The sequence below is a fragment of the Mauremys reevesii genome, linkage group 1 (genome assembly GCF_016161935.1).
Source record: "Mauremys reevesii isolate NIE-2019 linkage group 1, ASM1616193v1, whole genome shotgun sequence".
NCBI classification, from domain to species: Eukaryota; Metazoa; Chordata; order Testudines; family Geoemydidae; genus Mauremys; species Mauremys reevesii.
This window is the reverse complement of record NC_052623.1, coordinates 292,731,161-292,750,656: the sequence shown is the minus strand read 5'-3', so window position 1 is coordinate 292,750,656 and position 19,496 is coordinate 292,731,161. Positions and strand designations below refer to the sequence as shown.

General features: G+C 42.1%; 1 long non-coding RNA gene across 1 annotated transcript; it reads right to left on the bottom strand.

Annotated features, from left to right (window-relative positions):
* Positions 1–1,944: 1,944 nt before the first annotated feature.
* Positions 1,945–15,718, bottom strand: LOC120397165. Its single transcript, XR_005593699.1, has 4 exons — positions 15,637–15,718; positions 13,559–13,631; positions 6,820–6,915; positions 1,945–2,041 (listed from the first exon to the last, which is right to left on the bottom strand). It is a non-coding gene; the product is annotated as an uncharacterized LOC120397165 (long non-coding RNA).
* Between the last annotated feature and the right edge of the window lie 3,778 nt (positions 15,719–19,496).

The window sequence follows — 19,496 nt, the reverse complement described above, 5'->3', positions numbered from 1 at the left end:
CCTGAAATATTTAATAATCATAGATTTATTCTTTGATGTGCCTCCAGTGTGTATTTCAATGGCATTGCTCCCAGGCTCAACACAAGAAGACCTACAAGAGAAAAGCAAGGAAAGCTGAGGATAGAAACCCACTAGGTTAATGACGTGTTACTAAAAAGTAATCACTTTACTTTGCATCTTTCTGAGTAAAAGCGATCTTCTTACTGCCCCTAAAGTTACAGCCTGGCAGAATGCAGTGGCCTGTATCTTAAAAACACTTCATCACTGTACAAGATGGGGGTGGGGAAGAACTACAAAGATACAACTACAATACTTTATGGTCCTTGAGAGGTATCATGCAGGAAAGGAGGATGATTATGAGTTAAGGATGATTAAATACTAAAGCTGCAAACTTCACAAATGATGAAACAGCCAAATAAATTGCCAGGGATTTAAACTAGACACATTTAGATTAACAGTACTTCTGTGAGACAGTTTGATAAATGCCTTGAATGTAACACAGCACAGCTCTGTCCAGATTTCAAGGAACTTTGACTTTGGCCACCTGTTTATTAATTGGACTAGTGCATGTCTATGCATTGTAAAAATGTCATTCCTCTCCTGTGGCTAAATAGGTGGTTAACTGTAGTTGTATGATATAGGGCTTCCCAGAGAGAAACAGATTCCTTAGCTGGTGTGCAATCGTATCAGTATCAATAAGATTCAAATAATTAGCAGCAACATATTTATAGAGCAGTCTAGCCTATTATTAAAAAAAACCAAATATACTTTAACAAATAACAGACCTCTTTAATTTTAAGCCAAATATTTAGTTTATCTAGATTCAAGATAAATATTTACTGTTCCTCTAAATATTTACTAATCATCCCATTATTTTATTAGGGCCAGATTGTGCTACCCTTTGTTACAATGAAATAGGCACATTGACTTCAGTGGGACTACTCAGGGTGTAAGGTACTATTAATTTCAGCATGAATGAGGGCAGTACATTCTGGCCCTTATGTAGCAAAAGTAAATATCCGTTGGGACCAAATTATGGTTGCCTTTTCAAAGGTGGGCTGAGGGGACACAAGTGGGTTCTTTCATCCTACAGGATGAGTGCAGAAGGCAGCCATGATGCAGTTGTTTTATAGACACACAACAGATGCTCCTAACACCACTGGCAGCACTGCACTCCCCAAAGTGTGTATTTGTGCAGCTTGGAACTGGAGCAGGGAACATCCTCATGTTCACCCAATATTATTGGAAGAGGCATACACAATAATTTTACTACTGGTGCAGCAAGTGCTGCATTGGAACATGCTCCCCCTAGGGCCCTGGAGGTATTATGTCAAGCAGATTGTAGCAGAACTTGAAATTTCAGCGCCATATATTGGTCAAAATTTCAGACAAAGATACAAAAATGAGGGGAGGATCACAGTTCTCTATATTTTGAACAGTTTTAGAACTGGTTGTAATGTTTCAAAATGTCAAAGAATTTCAATGATAAAAATGGGGAAAATGTTATGAAAATAATTTTTGCAGAAAATCATTATCTCCCTTGCCCCCATACTTCAACAAGCTCTCGTATTAGGTCCTGCATGATTGCAGTGCCTCCCTCGCCCCTCTGGGTAGTGCAGGGTCTAACTCCACCACCCAGGCAGTATCACAGCCACTGAATCCAAATTTAGTTCTTGATTTTTTTCAACAAATCTGGGTTTTAGAAAATAATTATTTGTTGCCTTTTAAAATATTATATAATTATTTATTAGGCATTTTTGGACATCACATAATCGTTGTCTTAGCCCACATAACGTATGCCAAAGCTATTGTTTAAACCAATACATTTGGCAATGCTATAAGTAATATTTACTTTTACCTTAAAAGAATTTTAAAAATGTTACCAGGATTTTCTCTGAAGAATTTATGCAACACTGTACCTATGATAAACAGGTGTCATTGCTTGTCACTTCTTCTCTTTATACATGCAGATAAATCTTCAGAAACACACTATTCATGGCGAAATCAGCCCAACTCACTACATGCCACTTTTATTACAGATCTAGAAGTGGTGAATTAGACACATGCAAAAGAAATAAATAGCCTGCTGTTAGCTTTGAAAGTCAGCCAGCTTACACATAGCATAAAAACTGAGCTTCATAGACTGTGGCCCTGGCATGGTAAAAACTCATAGTTCTTCATAGCTTAGCTTCATGCATCTTTACATAAGGGTTTTGTTAAGTCTCCACATTACACCCTGACAATGTACTATCCAGGGAAAAATCACACAATCTCACAAACATATGGGCTATTGTGCCCCCATTTCCTTCAAGCCCATTGAAGTCACCCGGAGACTCCAATTAACTTCACTGAGCTTTGGATAAGGCCCTGGACCTACATTAGTGATGGGATTAAACTGATATAAGTGAAATCTTTTGATCTGGTATCATTGCTTTGTGACAGTTGCTTTAATTGAGAGTAACTAGAGTTTTAAGCTACTTTGCCAAAGTGTATATCTTGCTTCAAAATCTGAGTTTTGCTTCATTTTACTGATTATTTTTAATGTGGTTCTGCCCATAACTTTGAAGCATTTGGCTCTGGAGTATTATATTGCATGTTAACTGTTATGCATATTGACTAATCATTTCTGACTTCATCTATTACATTCATTGCTCTGCATAGTCTGTCCTTAACACTAAACAACAACTAGACTAAGATGTAGTTAAGCCAGGTGAAGACAGTAGACCCCTATGCTGTCAGGAGACAAAAGGTACCATGAGGAGTAGGTGAATGGACATCGTGATCATCTTTCTAAAGGGATCCTCTGGCCTCTCACTTCAGTTAAGAACAAATCTGCTGTGTCCCTAGATAAGTTATTCCAGTGCTTAATTCCCTTCACTGTTAATTTTTTTTGTTTTATTTCAATCCTGAATTTGTTTGGCTTCATCTTCCAAATACTAGATCTTGTTATGCCTTTTCCTTCTAGATTAAAGAGATGTCTACTATCAGAAATCTCCTCCTTCTGGAACTACTTATAGACCACAAAGAAGCTGTTTAATAACCTTCTCTTAGATAAACTAAATAGGTTGAGCTTCTTAATTTTCTCACCATCAGGCAAGTTTTCCAGACCTCAAACCATTCTTGTACATTTTTTCTGAACCCTTTCCAATTTTTCCACAGCTTTTTTGAAACGTGGGCACCAGAAATGGACACAGGATTCCAGTAATGGTTTCATTATTCCAGTACTATATTCAGAGATAATAATGCCCCCCATTTCTATTAGATATTTCCCTGTTTGTATACCAAAAATGGAGCTAGCCCTTTTAGCCATAGCTCTTGTTCAGTTGTTTGTTCATTATAACCTCTAAGACCTTTTCAGAATCACTGCTTTCTCCAAGATACAGTCCCCAATCCTGTCACTGTGACCTACATTTTTTGTTCCTAGATGCATGACTTTGCATTTGGCTGTAATAAAACACAAGTTATTTGCAGAGCTGGTCAAAAATTATGGTGGTTTGGAGCCAGTTTGAGAGCAAAATTGGCCCTCAGATACTTGCAAAAAGACTTGAAAACCTGTGTACGGCAGAGCAGGGAAGGGAGAAAATGAGAGGCCTGAAAGTCCCTATGACCTGTGCTCCAGACAGGGCAGGGGCAAATCCCATGAATACAGACACTTGCAAAAACAAAAAACAGTTTTTCCAAAACATCCCTGCAAACAAATACCCATTCACATGAGTATTGACAGAAAAACAAAGGAAAACAAGCAGGAACCAAACAAAATCTAAACATTATTCAAAATGACACCAAACTGTTTATGAAATATCTTTCATTCAGCACTAACAATAAGGAGAAAGATAATACTCTCCTGCACCTTCAACAGGATGGCCTTACTCAGTGCAGGAAGAGATACTGCTCCAAATAATAAATTCTGGATAGCCTATCAGCCTATATAGAGGGTTATGGATTATACCATTGCTGCAATATCTTTCCTGTGCTGGCAGCTGAATGTATTGAACATATGATGGATGAATAAATAAATGGAAAAAATGTTACTTCCTCTGACTGGTGTGGTTATTGATCTTTCTAAAAAAACCACACTTTATTTACATTAAGATGGATAATTACATTTTTATTCTAATATGTTATGGAAAACAGTTTAGGTAGCTGGGTCTTTGGCACTTATGTGACAGAAACTTAACTGATACTAAGAGCATGCCTGAGTTCCCATTTCCTCAGCAACATTCATATAATTTAGCTTTGCAGTATGGTATATACTCTGTAACACGAAATATCTTCCGCTCAGACATACTAGGAGAATATTAGCAATAATGTAAGTTCTTTCTCTAGAAGGTTAAAGTGAGAGTGGCAAAAAAAAATGTTAATGTGTTTTGCAGCTATCACACATCTTGAATGTCAGTGATGTGGCGAATGCTGCTTACAATTATCTACTGTAGTCTATGTGCCCATTAGGCTGCAAATCAATGTGATGTGATGCTTCTGGCACTTTAATGTCTAGGCATGTTGTGCTGTTTTGTTACCTTTAGTGGGTAATGGAAGCTTTCACATAGTTACCAATTTTGTGAAACAGATTTTTCTTTTTATTGTCAGAAGGGACACATATTTGGAACTGTTGGCAGTGATAAAGAAAGAATATTGAGGCACTTCACTGAATCTTTGCTGGCCTTGACTCCTGACCCAGGGAATTTGACTTGTCAGGCTTGGCTCCATTAACCCATTAAAAAGAGTGGGTAAAACTCTTCATAGTAAGTAATAACCACTTTTTCGATTGGTGTATTCTTTGCAAGCCTTTTCTGATTCTCTTCAAATGTATTCTTTATCAGTAAGTATTTGCTGAATAGTTTGGATGAATAGTTTTCAGACAATGAGTTGTCCTCCGGCTGCTTGCTTTGCTTGTTCACTATTTGTTGCTTATGCTGTGTGGCTGGTTACCTTAGTCACATACTATTTATTCTGCTCCCTGATTAGATTACTGAAACATGTAAGACAAAATGATAAACCAGCAAATAATGAATAACGCACTTCTAGTACATGGTCATTGTGTGTGGATATATTTGTTGATGGAAACCCAGTGGTCAGTGTGTGTGGACATATTTGCTGATATCAAGAATATCCAGAATTATCATAATTAACAACAAAACATTGTAGGAGGGAGTGACCCTAAGAATCCCTCAGTACCAACTCCCAAATGATTCACTATTCTTTAACAGTAAAGTCTGACAGGCCTGTGAAACTCGCTACATCCAATACATTGCTTTCATTGTATTTATCCAAAGAGGGTCAAGTGAGGTCTCTAATCAAAGCTTATATCATAAGGATCTCTTCATAATCCTTGTGAGATGTTGTGACGGGGCGGGACAGCCCCGCACTGGTACAGCGGGGGTTAACCCTTCTTTGCTAGCAGAGGAAGCCACGCCCAGGAAGCTCTGCTGGGCGTGCTCCAACTGGCAGACCGGTATAAAAGCCTGCAGGTCTGCTCAGTCGGGGCTGACCACTGGGGGAGAAGGACGCAGACCGTCAGCTCCTGCCGAAGGAGAGCCAGTGCGCCTTGACCGGGGCGTCAGCCGAGCAGAGGCCGTACCGGAGACCCCGGGGACGGAGGGGGATGCCTGCCGGGAGGGACCTATGGGGGAACCGCTCCCACAACGGCGACGTCCGGCTAGACAGGGTAGGAAGTGACCCAGGGGATCGTCGAGACTGACAGCCTTAAAGCTGCAGCACCGCTCGGCGTGTTGCGGGCGGATCCCCGCCGAGCGGGGGGGAGCAAGGAGAGCTTGCCACAATCAGGGCCCTGGGTCGGGGCTCGGCGGAGAGGGCGGGCCCGAGTCCCCCTACCCCACCCCTTGAATCCCGCTCCGGAGGGGGGTGTCTATGGACTCTGGCCGCTAGGCCGTGCTACCCCGCTCCGAAGAGAGGGGTTGTTGGACTCTGGCCGCTAGCCGTGCTACCCCGCTCCGAAGGGGTGTCTATGGACCTTGGCCGCTAGGCCGTGCTACCCCGCTCCGAAGAGGGGGTTTGTTGGACTCCGGCCGCTAGGCCGTGCTACCCCGCTCCGAAGGGGTGTCTGTGGACTTTGGCCGCTAGGCCGTGCTACCCCGCTCCGAAGAGAGGGGTTGTTGGACTCCGGCCGCTAGGCCGTGCTACCCCGCTCCGAAGGGGTGTCTGTGGACTTTGGCCGCTAGGCCGTGCTACCGCGCTCTGAAGAGGGGGGTTGTTGGACTCCTGCCACTAGGCCGTGCTACCCCGCTCCGAAGGGGTGTCTGTGGACTTTGGCCGCTAGGCCGTGCTACCCCGCTCCGAAGAGGGGGGTTGTTGGACTCCGGCCGCTAGGCCGTGCTACCCCGTTCCAAAGGGGTGTCTATGGACTTTGGGCTGCTAGGCCGTGCTACCCCGCTCCGAAGGGGGGGTTGCTGGACTCCGGCCGCTAGGCCGTGCTACCCCGCTCTGAGAGGGGGTGTTTACGTGAACTCTGGCCAGTAGGCCGTAATAAGCCGGTTACCAGTGGCAGACCGAAGAACAAGGGAGTGGCGCGGCGCTAGGCCCCAGCTCGCCCCTGCCACCAGGGTGTGCTGAGGTACCAGACCCGTCACAGATGTATTTACAGATGATAATCAAGGAGTTCTGTGTATATATACTGGAAAATATGTTTTAAAGTCTAAAACAAAGGTGGGTTGACAAGCAAGTTTTGACCAGACAAAGGATGTATATTCACCTCTCTGTCTGGGTTCACATGTAAAATAGGCACTGCAAGCCAACGCAATGGAAGCCTGTTTGCATATGATCTGAATATGAGGGTGCAAAGGTAACATGAAGCCAACGTACCAGGGAACAAATGAAAGGAGTCATCCTCATTCGGGTACAAAGCAATGAACTTTGAGGATGTAAGGAGAAGGCAAAAGGACACATCTTCATCCTTCACTGAGGAAACAAAAAGAACATTTCTTTTAGCATCCATGAAAGAGGGATCCCAGCCATGTTGGGTGGAGATGGCGGGAGGTTGCTTTAAGTGAGATAAACTACTTTAGATGAAGATTTAGCCTCTTAAAGTTAAGCTTAAATTCTAAAATTCATGCTATAGTATTTATATATAACCACTTCTGTTTCCATTGTTATCCCTACTCACTATCTCTTAAATGTTACCCTTTGATAATAAATGTATGATTATTTTCACTATAAATATATTTTAGTGCTGTTATGTAGCTGATCCTCAGCTGACGTAAACAAGCTGTTCCCTTAGGGACAGCTTAACTGGTAATTTCTGTGAGTGCCTAGTGGTTAACGACTGGACACTGCAAGGGAATACTTCAAGGGGGCTCAGTGATTGGAGTGCACTGATTGTTAACCTGTGGGGCAAAGTAAGGGCTGGCAGAGCCCTGAGGAGATTGCATGGCTAGTAGGCTGGTGGTGTCAGGGAGCTGACTCCCAATTAAGCACATGTAAATCTTCCTCTCACTGGAGACATGGAGGGGGGGGAAGTGACTCACAGTCCTGGGCACCCCAAGAAAGCATCAGAGAGGGATATTAAACTTAATGTTTCAGCCAAACTCTAACTATCAGAGATCACAATGAGACCTAATGTAGGGAGGTGGATTATCCTCCTTCTGCCTACTGTAGGGTTTTACACTTATTTCTGAAGCCTCTACCAGATATGGGATACTGGATTAGATGGACCTTGGGTCTGATCCAGTATGGCATTGCTGATGTGTGTTACTTATTCTGCTCTCTGCCTGATCCAACAGAGCTTATTTTTTTAATTCCAGTTTATGCTTTCAGCTCTGGAGGTCCCCAAGTTGAATCACTGGTGTCAGCCAACATGGTGGATGTCATGTCTCTAGCTATTTGTGAAACTACTGAGATTTGCAACCATTTCTGTGAATACCTGATAATGTCCAAATCCTCATGAGTGAGTAACATGACCCCATGCACTATAATAAATCAATTTGTCCTTTTTATTCATGAAAATACTCACTTTTTTAAAACTTCTCCACCAACTCTACCAGAAACAGACAAAACTCCATTGTCGTGCCGAGATCAAAGTATTTACAAAAAAAAATTGTAAATGCAGTGAACTGAATATATAAAACAAATGGTAGCAAGAGCCAATAGGTCTGCAATGATTTTTTCTTTACTTTTATTTTTCAGCAGAAATATTTAATAAAATTCCCTGGATGCATATAAACTTACTTTCACCTGAATTGAAGACAGTGTCACCGGGGTCAAAATGGGAATGATAAGCACTTTGAGAAAAGGATTGAAGTTTAAGCACGTCCACTTTCTGTATAGCTTCTGTCAACAACTCTGTAACTGTAGTAAAATGTTGCTGCACATCCAGTGGAAAAAATGGTAAGTTCTAAGACCTACTGGAACCCTGGAGGAGTTCTGGAAGAGCTGAGGTTCCTTAGAATTAAAGTCCAGACCAAATATCTGGCTATTACCTTCCCCTTTAAATTTGGGGGAGGTTAATGGGTGTGTTTGGAATCTGAATTTAGATCTGGATCTAAATCTTGTAGCTTTGCTCGTCTGTAGTTTTATGTCACAAACAGAGGACTGTGAGTAATGGCCAACCACCCAACAAACTGCCTGACTGGCACACACATTCCATCTGGGATAAGAAAGTTTTAATTCTATGTTTTTAACTTGTGCCTAGCCCCTCTGTTGTTCTGCAGTTCTGACCAATTCTCTCTAGTCTAATTTCTGCCAACTGGGTATTAGTTTGACATATCCAACATTAAAAAATATTATTGACAAAATAATGTATACAATGCAACCAACATAAAAAATAGCTGCTTGTTTGATGGCTGCTGCAAAAATCTGTGGGAGGAGGAAGGGGGAGTATTTATCTTAATTTAATTTTCAGACTAATTTTTCTGTTGCCCGAAATGGCATTGCATTCACTTACACCAGGTCTGCATTTGACACTTAAATGAATTAACTTGATGAAACTCTATGTGGGAAATTATTGTATTACTTTACAATCATAAAGCTTAGTGCTTATAGAACACATCTCCTTTCATTTGAGGATCTCAAAGCATTTTACAGATATAGATGGATTAAGCCTTACGGACCCTACACCCAATCCTGCAGTCCATGGTCTACAGAAACTTCCATTGACATCAGTAGGAATTGTGTCCAAGTAAAGTCTATAGCAGAGATTGTCAAACTGGCGGGGGGGTTGAGATCCTCAGGGGGTCACAAGGTTATTACATGGGGGGTCGCGAGCTGTCATCCTCCACCCCAAATCCTGCTTTGCCTCCAGCAAAGAAGTGTTTTTAATTTATAAGGGGGTCGCACTCAGAGGTGTGCTATGTGAAAGGGATCACCAGTAGAAAAGTTTGAGAACCACTGGTCTATAGGATAGGGCTGACTGTGAGGCAAGTCCTATGGAAAGCATTACTATATCCATTGTACAGATGGTGAAACTGAGGAAAAATAGACCAACTGTTGTCCAGCACCACTGAAATACATTGAGTTAGTGGCATCGCTAGAAAGATCCAGGAGTCCTGAGTGCTAATCCCCTGTTAGACTTTGAACAATGTGCCGCTATATCATATGGACAAATTGCAAACATACTTTTAACATATATTCTAGACTGAAAGTAACATTTCTAAAGAATATATGTGTGTGTGTGTGTGTGTGTGCGTGCACACGCTTCCTCGTCACATGTTACAGGCCTTATTCTCCTCTTCTTTACATCAGTTTGTCATGCACAGAGCTGCAATGACATCACTGGAATTACATCTGATATACACTGATGTGAGAGCAGACTCAGGCCCTATGATTCCAATAGCATAAACTTTCCTGGTGGAGTGAATTGGTGATGGTGAGCGGCTGTTTCCCCAAGCCCCCAAGGCAGCATTTTGTCAATTGCTTCCTGCAGTCCTGCATCTTGAGATCAGAGAAGGAAGTGGAAAATACTGAAGTAAAGTGTGTGACATATACTCTGCTGCACTGATTAATGAGCTCATCCAAGCTGGTAGCTCACCACCTACTCAGTTAATCACTGTACAGTAGTTTTAACGTTGTTAAAAATTCTGTAGTGGCATGTTTTTATGTACTTCCACCATGAGGTTGGCTTGTATTTGAAATATGGTGTCACTGAAGCGCTGTCTCATTCCTGCATTACTTTATTTTCTTCAGGGGCTGCTAAAATTTATTTCATGATGGCAGTGCGGGAGATAATTTCATTTCCCACCTCTGAAAGGATGCACTGTGCTCATTTGTAACACAGGGGTAGGATATCTTGTATGTCAGTTCAATCAGAGCAGTTGAGGCAGATTAACTTGTGTGCCAGAATTCCAGTTCCCTGATTCACATCTTCAATCCCACTTAGCGCTGCTGCTGGGCAGTAGAGGACTGGAATAGAAGAGGGGTGTTCCACTGTGCCCCTGACACCCTTCCTAGAGCAGTGGTGAGCAACCTGTGGCCCATGGGCAGCCCGTCAGGGCAAGCTGCTGGTGGGCTGCCAGACCTTTTGTTTACATTAGTCTGGCCGCCCGCAGTTCCCAGTGGCTGTGGTTTGCCGTTCCCAGCCACTGGGAGCTGTGGGCAGCCATGAAAATGTAAACAAATGGTCTGGCGGCCCGCCAGTGGCTTGCCCTGATGGGCAGCAGGTTGCTCACCACTGCCCTAGAGTCTCCCTATGCTAGGGGGTGGAGAGCAGAGGTGCTGGCAACAGCAGCATGGAACCAGCAGGGAATTCTCCTACACAGGCTGGCTGATGACCCCTTTAAAACACCTCAGTGGTGCAAAAGGGTCAAATGAGGCTTGAGAATATGACCCATTATTATGTGGAATTTACTTTGGTCTTTTAACAGTAACTCCCCAGCCATCATTTCCACCTCTCTAGCTTCTGTTTGGCAGATTTCCTGTAAAAGAAATCTTCAGCTTGGTTACTTTTATTAATGATGTCAGGCAGGGCAGTTTGCAATCTGAGCCTCTTTGTACTAGAAAAAGGGTATCAACCAATTTGATAACAAACCCACGGCAGCAAGCTCAAGTCTGAGAAGAAAAATGATCAATCATTAAGCCCATACAAAGGGAAACAAAAGGTTATGTATTCAAGTGCAGGCTATGAATAAAATAAGTGCAGCTTTTTAGCTCCAGGACTTTCATTATGAACATAGACAGAGAGTCAGATTGCCTGGCACCTCGTGTACTCATTTATAGCAGTGCAACATGAGGGCAAAGGAGTTGTCAATCATATCACCTGCCTTGCCCTGGTGTAAATGACTACGTGAAGTGTAGGGAGGAGAAGAATCTGGCTCATAGTCCACGAGTCTGATCTCGTTCCCACTGGCAAAACTCCCATGGGCTTCAGTGGCAGAGGATCCTGCCCGCTATGAATAAAGGAGTACACTCAAACAACAATATTTGGCCTTAGACTGGATATTAGTCCAAGCAAGTACATTAAAGGTAAAGTTGGTGTGTATAGAGGTATGTGTGTGCGACAGTCACAGTAAGAGCAGAATTGTCTATTAGAGTTTAAAATGGTGCCCACTTCTCTTATATAGGGGAAATTCCTTAGTCCAGCACATGTTTTGAGTAACGGGTCTGTACACTGGGGTTTTCCAAGGGACTGGGAGGCAGCAAGCTCAGCCCATGCAGGAGAACCACTTCAACCACTGTACTGCAGTAGGAATGACGGCGCTTTTACATCTCCTCAGTAAGGTGCGGAAATGATTGATAGATCGGCAAAGTGGTGGATCCACTGACCCCACCTTTACTCCTTTCTGGTGTACAGACACAAAGCCTATATGTAATTCACAAGGCAAAGGTTGAAACACTTCCCCCTATATATTCTGCTGAGTATATTTGAAAACTAACCTTGGGCAGGACACTTCGGCCAATTTTTTCAAACTTGGATGGTGACTGTTGGTCTTCTAACAGTGACAAGCACATCCCGCTTCAAATGTTGTGTGTGCACAAATATCTGCAAAGCGATCTCTAGAGGCAGGGGGCCAAAGATTGCTTTCCCTTATACCCTGGGTTGAGCCAGCTAACACATTTTAACTATGTTAAACCCTGTCTACACTAGGGCTAAGTGGTGTTTAAAATTTGTAAGTATGTTTTTTGAAAATGTCTTTTCCCAATCTAGACAGCTTTAGTGTTGCATGCACCATGGAAGGAACACATTCAGTCGTCAAAGAAAGGCAACTTAATTGCTGTGAAGTGCCATGCAATCCACATAAAGGCAGTGCTGGGACTGGAATACATAGAAATGCAAAGTAGTGGCTAAGGACTACAGAAATGAAAGAAGCAGGAAGTCAATAAAAATGACATCAAAAGAAATACAGCTGTGGAGTCAGTTCAGATGAAATGCTTTAAAATTATTGTGTTATTCACATAATTTCATACTAGCAGCTAGCATTAAAGACCCACATTTTTTCCTGTTCTTGACAAGGCCTGAAAGGTACCTACAAATGGAGGCAGGCTAGTGTCATGGGTTAGTGCCCTGGCTTACAATTACTTAGAACTCGGAGCAGATCTGGATGGATTAGAGTTCATGTGGAAATAGATTTGTATTTTCATCCTAGTCCCACGCTGTGCACAATTTTATCTTCACTATGCCTAGCCCTAACACAGCCTTGCAGGGGAATAAAGGGAGTGTGGCTTCCTTCCTTATGTGGCCATGCTGCTGCTCTGGATGTTTGGGGGGCTGATGAGCCCCACAAGAGCAGCTGGGGGGAGGGAGTGGATAGGGCATCACTCACCCATGTGCTAGCAGAGTATTCTGCACCTCACAAAGGGAGATAGTCAATTACTCTTCTCCCAGTGCAAGAGAATCCCTTGTAGGAATTGTGCTTTTGTGAGGCAGTGTCTCACAAATGCCATATAGAATGCCAGACCTCAGCACCATGGCACCTGTTAATTTACCGGATTAAAAACAACAACAAAGAGACTTCCATGAGCAATGCCTATATATGGATAATTTGAGACAGTGTCTGGTGCAAGGCTGGGGTACAAGTTAATGATGAAAATCCCAAAATTGCCATGTTTGCCTTTGTTCAAGAGACATCTGAGTGGATCAGGGTTAGGATTCTACTGTAGAATCTGTGTGAAAAAGCAAGCCTGTCCACACAATGGCTAGCCCAAGCCAATGCCTGTTCTGACTCCCACTGAACTCATTTGGAGTCTGACCATCAAGTTGAACAGGAGATGGATCAGACCGTTCTTCACTAAATTAAACCACAAAGACTTGTTTGGCAGCATTCTGTTAAAATGGGTCTCTTTGAGGTAGGAGGTTGCATAGCTCTGGGGTAGTACCATCTCCAAATGGACAATGGCTAGATTGGCTTCAAGGATTTATTTATTTTTTTAAACTCTTATTCACTTAGTCAGAATCATCCCATTCCTGATTACTTACGGGTTCATCAGAGCCACAAATTAAAGTGTTATTACTTGCATAGCTAATTCTCAAGTTGACTTGGATTTTTAGCTGAAACTCCTTCAAAAGGAATCAGTGCCTAAAAGGGTCAACACATCCTGAGTCCCGAAGGAAGAGAAGCAAAAATTAAACCAACAAAATTAGTCAAATATTCTGAACAATTTATTAAATACTTACTGGAGAATTCAAGCTGCCTAGAGACACAGATAAGTGAATATGCTTTCCTTTTTCAAAACTTGCTAGATTAGCTCTAGAACAAACCAAGCAAAACAAGAAATGGAGCAGTAATGACTGGTATGCATATCCCTGATGCATGCTAACATCAATTAACAAATAATACAGCTATTTATGCAGTACATGGCTTAAATATTAATAATATATGTTATATACAAAATTACCTGTTAAAAGAAAGTTAAGGTTGCAATATTAAGCACTCAGAGTTAGGAAAGGCAAGAATTCAATTTCCCTCTGTAATTAAGGTACCCAACTTGAGACACTTGGGCTTGATTTCTTAGGGTACCTTGCATTTTTATAACATTCTATATGCTCAAAGCACAGCTCTCATAGACTTCATTTGCAGTTGTGAGTGCTCAGCACATCACATATATGACCCCAGGGGCCTCATGCTAAGCACCCAGAAAATGAGGAACACTCAGTTAGTGGCTACCTGTGAAAAGCTTTGGTTGAAAATTTGAAAAAAGAAATTGTTTCCAGTTGAATTAAATGTTTTGTTTCAACAAAAATAAAAAAACTTTTCATTTTAATTTTTACCATTGGTAAATGTTTTTGGATTCTTAAATAATAAAATTAAAGCAAGTTTTGGAAAAAAATGTCCTTTCAAACAGAAACATCAAAAGGTTTTGTTTCAACAATGTCAAAACAAAACATTTAGGGTGTTTTTGAATTTTCAGGTTTTTTTCCCCCCTTAAACTGAAATTGACATGAGGTTACAAAACATTTGATGTTGCTAAATCTTCATTTGTCACTGAAAAACATTTCCTTCAAAAAAAATTTGCAGCTCTAAAGAGGCGTACACAATGCCCTGCCGTTGTGTATAACCACAAATGGTACTGGGGAGGGGCAGAGGCTAAATGCAGGTGGAGTTTATATAACAGTCATTTTTTCTAAATTTCATTGACATCTCATAGACTCATAGACTCATAGACCTTAAGGTCAGAAGGGACCATTATGATCATCTAGTCTGACCTCCTGCACAATGCAGGCCACAGAATCTCAGCCATCCACTTCTATAACAAACCCCTAGCCTATGTCTGAGTTATTGAAGTCCCCAAATTGCAGTTTGAAGACCTCAAGCTGCAGAGAATCCTCCAGCAAGTGACCCGTGCCCCACACTGCAGAGGAAGGCGAAAAACCTCCAGGGCCTCTGCCAATCTGCCCTGGAGGAAAATTCCTTCCCGACCCCAAATATGGTGATCAGTTAAACCCTGAGCATGTGGGCAAGACTCACCAGCCAGCACCCAGGAAAGAATTCTCTGTAGTAACTCAGATCCCAACCCATCTAACATCCCATCACAGACCACTGGTCATACTTACCTGCTGATAATCAAAGATCAATTGCCAAATTAATTGCCAAAATTAGGCTATCCCATCATACCATCCCCTCCATAAATTTATCAAGCTTAGTCTTAAAGCCAGATATGTCTTTTGCCCCCACTACTCCCCTTGGAAGGCTGTTCCAGAACTTCACTCCTCTAATGGTTAGAAACCTTCGTCTAATTTCAAGTCTAAACTTCCTAGTGTCCAGTTTATATCCATTTGTTCTTGTGTCCACATTGGTACTAAGCTTAAATAATTCCTCTCCCTCCCTAATATTAATCCCTCTGATATATTTATAAAGAGCAATCATATCCCCCCTCAACCTTCTTTTGGTTAGGCTAAACAAGCCAAACTCTTTCAGTCTCCTTTCATAAGACAGGTTTTCCATTCCTTGGATCATCCTAGTAGCCCGTCTCTGAACCTGTTCCAGTTTGAATTCATCCTTCTTAAACATGGGAGACCAGAACTGCACACAGTATTCCAGATGAGGTCTCACCAGTGCCTTATATAATGTTACTAACACCTCCTTATCTTTGCTGGAAATACCTCGCCTGATGCATCCTAAAACCGCATTAGCTTTTTTAACGGCCATATCACATTGGCGGCTCATAGTCATCCTGCGATCAACCAATACTCCGAGGTCCTTCTCCTCCTACACATGAAGATACAGTATTACAAAGTGCAGAGTGGTTACTTACAGGAACAGCTACTATTATTGAATGTGTTAGACTCATTAGAAAACCTCTTCCTTTCTCAATCAAGCGGTTGTATTGTTGTGCACTGAGGAAGCAGGAAGACAATAGAAAAGATAATAAGAAATACTAACATTTAGTAATACAAATGCTTTAAATTGTAACAGAAATATTCTAATAAAGATAAAATATAACTATAAGGAATTAAAGTTCAGGATTAGTAAATGGTCTTACTGGACAAAATAATCTTCAGGTTGGAATTATAGCCATTTTGAAAACACAGAACACATTAAAGGTGACCTTTAAGCTCCAGTTTGGTGTGTGGGAGTATAAGGTTAATGCAATAGCTGAAAGATCCTATTTGTAAAAAAATCTGCCTGCTGCTGGGACTTATGGTAACCTAGCTGATGCTGTTAACATTCTCTACAAACAGTCAGTGGACTGTAAGGTCTGACGTTATTTATTTGATAAAGTGTTTTATTCTTGAGCTCAGTTTTTATATTTCATTGTTTTCTCCATGTTTTTCATGACTTCAAGTGAAAAAAAAAGAGGCACTTTTGGTTAGGTCAAACCCTTCATACATCCCAGCACTCCCAGCGTTTGGTGAAAATGTAGGTCCAGACCCAGCTTCAAATGATGTGGTTCAGGCCTGTTTTCTCTGGGTGTGTGTATGAATGGCAAGACAAGCATCTCAATGGCACATTAACCTGGCTGGAAAAGTTTGATTTGTTCTTTTCATCTGTATTGTCTGTCATGTCCACTAGTTTTTATTGTAGTCTTTAAACTCTGTAATCTTCTTCTGTCTGATAAGCTGTTCTCACATGTCTAATTAGTAACTGTGACAAAGAGATCCCTTGGCAAAGGGTCCCCTGTTCCTTGCAAACAGCTCTCCTCAGACCTGACAATCTCACTACACTAAACACAAGTCATACAGGATATTTATCCATAAACAGTAACATGTAAAGTATCTACCAGAAGCTCATAACTTGTCATGATCATAATCATTGTGAGGTGTACGTATGGGCAATATTTCAGGAATAATGTATTTATACTGAAAGTGTACTGTGTGGACTTGGAGTAGAAATTAGTCACAGGGGATAATGTGTCTCAGTGATGGCCCATTCCGGCAGAGGTGAGTTGTCACCCTGCCTTGTTTGGCCAATGATGCAATTAAAGGCACAATATTTTAGCCTTGTACAATACTTAGACTTTGAAAGGGAAGCCATCAGAGGCAACTTCAAACAATCAAAACCTGTCTGTGAATAGAAACAAAAGGCTGTTTTCAGTATAGCACAGAAGAGGGAGAAGAACTCTGTATCCATTCACTGAGGAAATCCCATTCCATGATCATTTGGATCTTGGTTCTTGAGAAACCAGCCAGCTTCTGCAATGGATTTAACTTTGGGGGCAAGATCTATTGTATTAGATAGGAAAGGTAATTATATATAAGTGTGGGATCTTGGTGTCCATTCCAGGGGAAGTGTGCTCTAATGGACACCGACCCTCCTGACCTCTTCTGCTTCTGTCACTCCAGCCTGTCCTTGTCCCAGTTCTGACTCTGTTCAAACCACAGGTCCCTTTCCCAGCCTCTTCTCACTCTGCATCTCTCTAACTTCTCATCCTAATTCCTGTCTCTTCACCTAGTCATTTCCAATCTGGATGGTTGGGGCTTTCATCACAATCAATGTCTCTTTGCTCTGCCAGTCCTAGTCTCCTCTTTGAACCTTCTCACCCAAGTCCCTATCTTTCCCATATCTTTTGTCACAGTCTCCATCTCCAGACGCCTCATCTCATTGCATCCTCTTCATCTTCTTGACCAGCCAGTCCCAGTCACCCTTCTCCAGCTCCCATTCTTCACCCATCTCTTCCAGACTTCTTCCAATCTACTCCCTCCACCATTCCCTCTCTACTTCCTACCAAATGCAGATTTTATTGCATCTGAATTCATATCAGGCAGCATCCTCCTCCATGTTTCCTGGTCACCAGAAAGAGCAAGCAGAAGAGATACAGTCACTCTGCTCTCATTTCCTGAAGCCACTAATACCGAGACCCACAGCCCTTTTAGCCCTGGCTGGAGCATGCTCATTGCAGATGGAATCTTCAGAAAATTTAGTTGCCAAACTCTGACAAGTCTGTGCTTAATAAAGTGGTTATAAGAATTTTTTAATATGGGTAAAACAACTTATTTTCCTTAATCTCATTCTCAGAAACTTCTGAACCTGTTTTGCTGAATAAGTAAATAATAATAATAACGAATCATTAATACAATTAAACATTGGACCTGAGCCAGACAGGCACCCTGGAAAATTTCTGCCTAAATGGTTAAAATGTCCAAAGTTATATAAACAGAAAGCAGAATCCTATTGTGGGACGTGTCATACAGCCTTAACTATAGGTGGCTCTACCAGTTCCATTTAGAATAAAAATAAATGCTAATACCCTGGCTAGATTTATGTTTGTGTAATTTTAGCAGTCTCACAACTTTTCATGCAAATCAAACAGGTTGCAAGAGCAAAATTCCTTTTTGCCCAAACTTTCATGTGGTTCCACTGTGCAGAGGATGCTGTGTTTGAGGGGGTCCACCTGAGAGGGAGCTGGTGCAACAAACACTAACATTTGGGAAGGGTTGACCCAGCAGTACAGAGAGAGAGGAGTGGGGAAAGGAGATAGATGAAATGTCACCTTTATTTCCTGTTCTCTTCCCTCCTCAGGCTCTGCTGGCACCTTGGGTGCCAGACTCATTCTTTGCTCCAGTCAGGCCTGTTATGTGTTAGCATGATTCACTAGCTAGGGATCATCATCATCATATTCCGATTATGCCTCTGGTGTTTAGGGCAGTAACGAAGATCCTCCACTCCTGTCTGTTTCTGGCAAGTTTTTCAATGGTTCCTCAGCTGTGCCCCAGGTTTTTCAGCTCGGCTTCCACAGTGCTTCACCCTGTTGGTTTTGGGCAGCCTCATTTTCGCTTGACTTCCGGTGTCCATCTTATTGCTACTCTGGTGATAGAATCAGTTCCCATCCAAAGCACATGGCCAATCTATCTCCAGTGCCTCCTGGCAATGATGATGTTAATATCCTCTTGGCTGCACTGTGTCAATAGATCTTGGTTTGAGATTGTTCTGGGCCAAAATTTACGGAGGATTTTTCTGAGGCATGGGTATGGAATGCAGACAGTTTGGACACGTCATACTTCCTCATTCCCCAGCATTCAGTGTTGAAAGTATGCAGCTCTGATAAACCCTGAGTTTAGTTTTGGTGTTGCATTTTGACGATTTCCAGACTGTATTTAAGCTCCTGAAGGTGTCCCTGGCTTTATTGATTCTGTTCCTGATGTCCTGGCTTGTTCCACCGTCCTGTCTGATGGTACTGCCCAAGTATGTGAATGTTTCTTCATTGGTGAGAACATGATCATCTATCTGTACTGGTGACGGTGAGGCAATATTAAAGGCCATGATACCTGTCTTATTCTTGTTCATTTTCAGTCCAATTTGCTGGCAGAATGTGTTGAGTTGAGTTGTTTTCCCGCTAGGGAACGCACATGTTATTTTCATCACAACTCTCCATCAAGGTGGGAAGTTTTCCTTTTGCTGCAGGTGGGGTGACATGATGGCCTAATTTTATAGGGACAGTCTTGATATTCGGGGCTTTGTCTTATATAGATGCCTGTTATACCTCACCCCACATCCCGATTTTTCACACTTGCTACCTGGTCACCCTAACTGCAGGCTTCATAAGAGTTTATAGCTGGGATGAAGTGAAGAAATATATTGCCTCATTACCCTGTCTCCGGCCAATGTCACCCACTTTTCAATCTGTGGGTCTCCCAGTGGGGACGAGATTGTACCACCTTCCACTGTTGGACATGT